Source organism: Periplaneta americana, chromosome 10, assembly GCF_040183065.1.
Source record: "Periplaneta americana isolate PAMFEO1 chromosome 10, P.americana_PAMFEO1_priV1, whole genome shotgun sequence".
Taxonomy (NCBI): Eukaryota; Metazoa; Arthropoda; class Insecta; order Blattodea; family Blattidae; genus Periplaneta; species Periplaneta americana.
In genome coordinates, this window is record NC_091126.1 from 13,384,221 (window position 1) to 13,392,900 (window position 8,680).

Consider the following 8,680-nt stretch of genomic DNA (forward strand, 5'->3'; position numbering starts at 1 on the left):
TTTGTGTAAAATATGTCCCCGACTTGTCTTTCCGTGCTCTGTATTCTATTAAAATGAAATAAGTCTGAAATGTTGCATGCAGGCAACAAACCAATTACTTTATTTGAAGAATTTATTATGATTTTTTGTGCATTAATAAAGTTTTAATTCCTATTTTTACAAAACTTGCATTACTAGTCTTAACTGGTTTTACTATTAATAGGACGATAAATAAATTGTACGTTGATAAGGAATGATAGCTATATGACATGATGTCAATGCTGTCATTCAACATTGTAACGCACTCCAGCTATAGGCCTATAGGCTAAATAAATAAATAGGCCTACACAATCCGCGTACTGCAGTTTAAAGAGAACTTGAACATATAGATAACCTATGAAAAATTACTCAACATACTAATCGAATGCACCGAACCTAAACAAATGTTTGGAATGAAAGCAGCAGCTCCTACGGAAGACCTGAAATCAGCTGGTGTAGAAGTAGATAGTGTTGTCAATGTCTCCCGGTCCCAGAGCGGGAGACTCGCGCATACTTGCTCAAGGCTTGTGCACACAGTTTATTCCTGCCTTTCGCCTTGCGCATATCTGCCTAACTGGCAACTGTTGTTTGCCTCTCATTCCTGCGCAGTTTCAAAAGTGGAAACGTGGCTTTGCAATCAACCCACTAGATATTTTTTTTAGATATTTCACTTCTTATCAATCTATTTTTAGCATAACTGGCTTAGTCAAACATTTTAACACTTGCGTAATAAAGGTAAAAAAACCACAAATCAAAACTCTCAAGGAGGGTTTCTGACATCAAACACCGGACCCTTGAATACCGAGAGTTCTTTCGGATTTACAACCTCGTCGCTGGGTAATTAATTTTTGTAAAATGCATCAAGAGGGAAAGCAATGCACCACCAATATTAATTAAAGTGTGTTATTGGCTAGCACGTAGTTGTGTATTTTTAAGTGTCCCAAGTGAATTTAAAATTTACAACAGAAAAGAACAGCATTTAACCAACCCGGGTTCAATTATAGCTTTAAACTTCAATTTTAAAGCAACGGAAACGTTATATTCTCTTACAAGAGAACTCCGTGGAATGAAGACTTCAACTTCCAGTTTTACAATCTTCAAAAGCAAACAGAAGTCTATATACTGTAGATAATTCATGACACGTTCGCTTTCCTGACAAAGTTTATTTGCCGATTGTTATTAATCATTTTAATATTCTTATAAAATGGGGTTACATCAGTGCATTAGAAAAATGTTTCTCATGGGCAAATCTTGTTCCTCTTCTCCCAAGAAAAGTGCAACTCGGCATATTTGAAAGCGAAATTAGTTACTACGACGTACAATACCGTACTACACATTCCAGCTGCCTGCACCAGAAATAAGTACCTACTCCCCTCCATCTGGTCGCCTTAGTCACGTTCTAACTTCGAAATATCGCATTTTGAAACAAAAACAATGGAACAACCAAAAGGAACAGGATAACTCGTTACAATTTACAAGAAAATATAAAGGGAATGAATTCACATCGCCGCATTTTCATCAACCATCTTGGAAATTGTCAACGGATGGTCTGTAATCAGAGGCGGACCGCAAGAGTTCCACTTTTTGCCTATGCGAACCTGTGGATATGATGAATTCAAACTGCTCTTCCTTAACTGCACCAATATCCACGCTTGTACGTGTTAACCCTTTCTAATCCAAATTAAATTTACAAGCAATCCAAGTTGAAACAAATAGCTGTATTAGCACCAATTCAGTGACCAAGTTACGGGAGTGGCAACATTTGAAACAAAACTATATTGATGAAAATGTATTGAAATAGAAGTTATCCAGCAAAATTTACCTTCATATGTAACACACAAGTATATAAATGCTATAAAGTTAATTATTGCCATATGGTATCTATAGGTAAGAAAGGGTTAAATGATGGTAAGGATCGATATTTAACTCTGAAGTAAAGTGGTTTGCATTCATTTAGCATATTTCTTGAGTTTTTCCTCCCTCAAAACATCATCTGTGCGTCTTTTATACGACGTACCTCAGTTATCCGAGTTGTTAAAAAAAAAGGGTCTAATATTTTCAGAGGAGGTAGTATTAATAACAAGAAAAAAAAAGTCAAATGAACTTGGGTCCTAAACATTAATATCTTTGAAGAAACAAAGACTGTGAAATTGGTATTTTAACAGCAGCTTCCAATGGGAGTTAAGAAAAAAGGTTCTCATATTTTGAGAGGAGGTAATATTCATAAAAACAAGAATAAAAAGTCTAACAAACATGCGTCCTAAATTAATTCCTTTGAAGAAAAGAGGACTGTGAAATTGGTATTGTAACAGGGGCATATCTTCTAATGTGACCTGTTTGCTTGTTTCTTATTGCACTGCAGTAAACAAAAGAGTAATCAGCCAGATATGACACACCCGTAAAGAAACGAGCAAAGAGCTTACTTATAAAAGAGATGCTCTTCTCACAATACCAATCTCATAGTCCTCGATTCTTCCAAGATATTAATTTTAGAACCCATGTTTATTAGAGATTTTATTGAAGGATGAATATGTTCGCATCACTGTAAACGAATTTTTCAAAATTTTATCACTGCCACAACACATTTAGATTATTTTTACAATATATATGGGATGTAGGACTTCATACTTTCCCGGCGTAGAATATGGAATAATTTTTCTTGGGTTCTCAGTCAGATGAGTTGGAGTGTTCCTTCCAAGCTTTCGATGACTAGCTCTGCCATCTTCTTCAGGGACTGAAGTGCCGTGGTTCTGGCTGAGAACCAGATTGTATTGTGTATTGTAATTTTATTGCGTACTGTTTATATTGTTTGTACCACTGCCACCGGGTGCTTGTCCACTTGCAGTGTAAATAAATACATACAACAAATATTCTATATATGCCCATGGGATGTTCACTATGTTAACGCATTGATTATTGCACAGAACGCACTTCAGAAACAAAATGTAAAAATAATGAGCAGTGGTTCGAATGAGTCGCCATAGCATGCTTCCCGCTTCATCCACTAGGTAGCTCCCGACTCTACGTAGCTGGGATGGCAACACTGCAAACTATATAAGGTATCTAGTACTATGTGAGAGGTTAGGTTAGGTTAAGTTAGATTAGATATGTAGTATTATGTGAGAGGTTAGGTTCAGATCACATCCCGCGAACGCCATTCATTACAGTTTGTGACACTGAAAATCCCATCATTCCCTTCGTCATATTACGCCACTTTAAGGAAATATGACTGTCTTCTTCGCTCACGCACGATGAGTTCCGTATATGTAAGTAAGATATGTATTTAAGACGGGCTGGGTTGATGGGCATACAATTCTCCTAGTGATCATATCCAATTTCTACTACTCCATACTATAAATATTAGGGATTTTCAAGGTATTTTAGGAATGTTTTCTAGTGGCGCATACATATTCAACGCTTACAGATTTTTTTAAGAATACTGTCTCGTTCCAAAACATTAGACCCTTTTATCTTAACACTCTCTATAGGCCTAATGGATGTTTTCTCAGAGAGTGAAAGATCGTGAGCCCCTTCTTTCAACTGGGCAAATACCAGTACGATCGAATTCGCAATCACGCAGTTAAGATTTTAAAACATAATTATTTGTAATCGCAGTTTTATTAATGAAAGGCAGGTTGATCATGCAAGATGCCGTAAAAACTGTTTAAATGTGTTCGATGTCAGAAGTTCTCGAGTAACACATGAATTGCACAGTATAATTAAATCTTTAAGCAAGTTCGAGCTACTTCTATCCCGCAACATTCTCCAATTGCATTATTTTACATGCAATAATATGCAACTAGTGTGCATAATATTTTATTATACTGTATTTTATTTCGCACTGAAAAGTCACACTCTAAAGGTGCATCTACACGGTTCAACTTTTCTTTCAACTTTACGCATTCAAGCAATGAATGCAAGAGTGAACGAAACGCATTCAATTGTGCATGACTTTGCAGTAAAATTGACAGCGCATGCAGGAATTGAAAGCTACCCATCGCCGGTGGGTATTTTGTGCGTTATTTAGTTCAACAATAGCATGTAAGCGAGCAGATGATTGTTCTTGCTGGCCGTGAATAAACTGAAAAATTGGTTTGTTTGGTGATGGTGGAACTTTTAAGCTGAGAATAGCGGCAATTACGATTACCTTTACTGAAGACATAGCAAATACGAGTGCCAATGGGGTGTTAAACCCTAGACCTATATCTATGTTCAACCACAATTTTGTGAATCAAGTAGACTGAAGTATTGGATTGATATTTAATATTTATTAATTGATATAGGCCTATATACGTAGTGAAGATGACGTTCAACACGGCGCACCATGTAGACACATTATCATCCTGTATGATTCTTAGGACGAAATAAAATATATAGGCCTACGTACATAGACAGCCTACATAATCTGCATGCATCTTAATTAAACGTGCGTTGTCAACTCGATTCTTTCAACATTTCCCCCAGATTGCACGGAAAATTGAACCGTTTAGAGCTTAAGTCATTGAAATACTGAACACATTTCAACAGATGTGTTTATTTCAGTTCTGGTTATGTTATAACGCTCTCTCGTTAAATCTCATTAGTAGGTCATGTTACCATGTCGGAGGTGTCAGTTTTCTTACGAAATGAATAGATTTCACTGACAGTTCCCCAATTCAAAAGAACTTTGTCAATAAAAAAAATAAAGTACCGTAAATATATTTATAAATCTTCAGCATTTTAAAAGGAAACAAAAATAATCTAATATTAAGGAAACCTCATATGTATCCGTTCGTAATGTAACATGTTGTACGCCACCGATGGAACTCAGGTGATAGCGCGTTTGTCTGCTGATCCGGAATTGCGCTCGGGGCGTGGGTTGGATTCCCACTTGGACTGATTGCTTAGTTGGGATTTTTCCGAGGATTTTCTCAACCGTAAGGCGGACGTCAGGTAATCTATGGCGAATGCTTGGCCTCATCTCGCTTTCACCAATACAATCGACGCTAAATAACCGAGTAGGTGATACAGCGTCATTATATAATCAAATAAAAACACGCTATAAATCTTTAAATTAGGCCTACAAGTGAAAAATTAAATATTTTGATGAGCATATTTGAATTCACGATCATTTTCCATGTAGACGTGATTCCATGATTAAGTTACATGAAATAGTGACAGGATATGCTACAGCACTGTCATAGCAAATTTGAAGATATCGCTTGCGGAAACTACCAGATAACAGCATCCGAGGTCTCCTGGATACGAATGTAGCAAGCAGATACATACAGTAGGGCTATGTAGGTATACAGTCCGTGTGTTTAATAAAATGCATACAACAGAAATTCGAAAAAATAATGGTTTTACAGAACACAAACACATTACAACTAAATAGTGAAATGTATTATATTATTATTATTATTATTATTATTATTATTATTATTATTATTATTATTATTATTATTATCATCATCTTTGAAAGTCGTAAATTTGACTAACGGAAACCAATTTTGTACACAACTACTCTGTAACAATGATATCAACCATACAGAAAAGTTATCCCTCAATTATTTTGAGTCCTTCGAAGACACAGGTTAATTTAACACCCAAGTCAGCTAACTGAACAAATCAAATTTAAAGCCCGCTCTCTGAAAAAAGCGCAACTCCAGCAGCGACGTCTCCCTGCCAAGACAGAACTATGCATCAGTACGCCACCCCAAAGAAATCGCCTTTCACCCCCCGGCCAATTCTATTCTCATCGTCTGGCCACAACGTAGTTCGAAACCACCTGCAAACGCGTGCTACAAACAAGAAGTGAACAGTTCACTTTAATTATATTACTCGATACCGTTTTACAATATCTTTAAAGTTAAAGAAAACATACTGAATATATGCTTTTGATTCCACATTAAATCTAGACGTAGTATTTGGATCATGTCTCCTTTCCTATACAAAATAACTTAGAATGAGAAGTTAATCTTAATTCTGTTTCATTAAAGAAATCTGTGCGTCAATGCAGAGTCTTCAAGCATTGTTTCAGTGCTTTTCAGAAGTGCCAATGTAGTATTTTGCAGTCTTTAATCGTTAAAAAATATTGGAACGTTTATTTTAATACAGTTTCACATCAGTTTGAGTTCTTTAGCAGAGACTGGTTTATAGAATTCCTTTGCCACACAGAAAGGTTTATTACTCGACAGCAACTGTAAAATGTATTGTAAACACTAAAATAACTAAGCAAATCTTGATATAACAACATTTCTTCACAATGGGATACAGGGCGGGTCTGATTGTACAATACAACAGGGTCGTCCGTTCTTTCAAATAACTTTGCGGTGTAGTAACATGGGTAATGAGTTCACGAAGTACTATGCTCGATGCTCGGCAACGGAGCTTTCGTATTTATAGTTCCCAGACACTTCAATGCATGTAGGGTCAGTACATTAAAATAGTGCAAGGTCAATACATTCAAGTCCCTTTCACCTCAACAGTTATTTTGCAGGTTTCATTCGTTTACTAGTTAACTAATCTCGTTTTACAAACATATTTCTTCGAACATCTCGTGTTTGCCTCCCCACGTTGTTCCACGGCCACGTACCTCTGGGCAGGCGATTGTACTCACTGGTCGTCTCACTGAACAAGGTGGTATCTTAATTAAAATGCAGCGATACCTATTTATTTGTAAACATGCATTTATGTTAACAAAAAATATTAACTACAGTACTTAGTGCATTGTAACATCCTTCTCCCCCCTCCACCTTTCTTTACGTTACTATCTCGACAACTGATGCTAACGAGATGTATCTTCAGTCTCGAGACATTATTTCAGACTCCGTAAGAATATAGTGCTCCAAAACCACGAAAGAACCCTTAGTATACTATTAAATCCCATTCGATATATCATTTCGATAAATTGTATCGCTTAGTATTGTTTAGAAGATCGCGCAATGACAGCTTAGGATGCCGGTGCAATGAACGACAACATTGCACTGCGATGAAGTGACAGCTTAAGTTTTCCACAACAATAAATTAAAATAATGAAGACATACCTCTATATGTTTACTAATAACGCACAAATATCACTAACAATCAATAGTATAATATAATATTTAAACACAGTTGCATTAATGTACTTTATGGTGCATTGACCCTAAAATAAGTTGTACTAAATCAATCATAACTCACCTATTCCACGATTAGTTATAATCTTTCTTCAAGAAAAAAACCGACTTTAATGGCTAGATATGTGTCGATGGATCACTTCTTTACTACACGGCTTTCTGATGTTCTTAGCACCAACTCACAACTGAAACAGACACAGAGAATACTCCACACAGCTTTCTTCGACCGCCAATGTGCCATATATGGAGCCCGCTGCCTTCAGGCCTCTATTTCAGCCGGGTAGTGCTGTCCCGCCATCTGTTGAGTATTTCTTAAGGCTTGGCTCGCTTATGTTACACACCAGATAGCGGGATATGTCAACCGTATTGCATTGTCGTCTATTTATAAACAAAAAGAAAATCGATAACGCACCTTCTTTTTTAAAGAATTCCTGCTTTCATAGATGTCCATTCAGTGACCGGGAAAGGTGATCTCTCCTTCGTACATAATCTTAATCCAGCGAATACAGTTGAAAATAATTCTTACTTCTCTCGCAGCCTTGGATCCAGTTGCCTGACGATAATGGGTTCATGTCTCGTCTGTTGTCTCTAAATTTGTCCTATAATCTCACATTGAGAACCGACTCATTACAGTCATTACCGATTTTCATTATCCTTCTGTTTGTCCGTGTAATGTCATACAAAAAGGGTTAAAGGAGCGGGATGTGGAGATGTTATGAAAGGAAAACAAACTTGAGAGGATTTACAGCCGAATATGTGTTTAATAAAATGTATTGTAAAATGAAATTTTGTTAATCAATATCAGCCCAAGCACGATTCCAGTTAAGCAAACATGAACTTTAATTTCGAGTAGTATAATATAAAGTACCTATGCTATAACAAAGAAGTAAAAACGCATAAAATTCGATCAGCATTTTGCAGTACATAAAGTTATGCACATTTATATATAATCGTAGTCTAATTTTAGGCTATTAACTTTGCTACAGTTGAACACATTCTTAAATTCTTTCATCCTATAATCTTACCAGGCCTGGAATTGAAATTTTCGTTAAATTAATAAATCGTTATGATCATAGTCTTCACTGCTGTCGCCGCCACCACTAAAATAATAATAATAATAATAATAATAATAATAATAATAATAATAATAATAATAATAATAATAATAATAATCTACCTCATTTTCAGTATCAGCCATGGGCTCTGTTACGATTTGATGATAGTAGTTTTCCTAAGTGTCTCTCTACAGTTGAATCGGAAGATCTATAGTAACAATTTTCTTTAAATTTTGTTAATGTGTTTAATGAATTCTGTTACTTCAGTTATTTTCAGTTTACCATTACAACTGTATTTTCCTTTCGGTCCAGCACAATGCACAGTGAAGTTCTTTCTCATTTCAGTTTCGAGAGAATAGTTCTTGTGTGTGATTTTCTTAGTCCTGAAACGTAGCATTTTTGTAGTAGGCCTAAGTGTTTCGCCTATAAAATTATGTTTCATTATAAACACAGCTCCCTTACTCTGAATGTTGAATGTATAGAGCTCTACCTCCCTGCCCATCATGCGCC

The 8,680-nt window shown here is 36.1% G+C and overlaps 1 protein-coding gene across 4 annotated transcripts in view; it reads right to left on the reverse strand.

The window, feature by feature from the left end:
* Window positions 1-7,357, reverse strand: part of LOC138707444 (titin homolog) — a 421,318-nt gene extending 413,961 nt beyond the window's left edge. For 2 of the 4 annotated variants that reach the window (XM_069836869.1, XM_069836871.1), the window contains exon 1: window positions 7,180-7,357. The gene's annotated coding sequence lies outside the window, so the exon portion shown is untranslated. The remainder of the gene's footprint in view (window positions 1-7,179) is intronic. The other 2 variants (XM_069836899.1, XM_069836897.1) reach the window with 1 other exon arrangement.
* Between the last annotated feature and the right edge of the window lie 1,323 nt (window positions 7,358-8,680).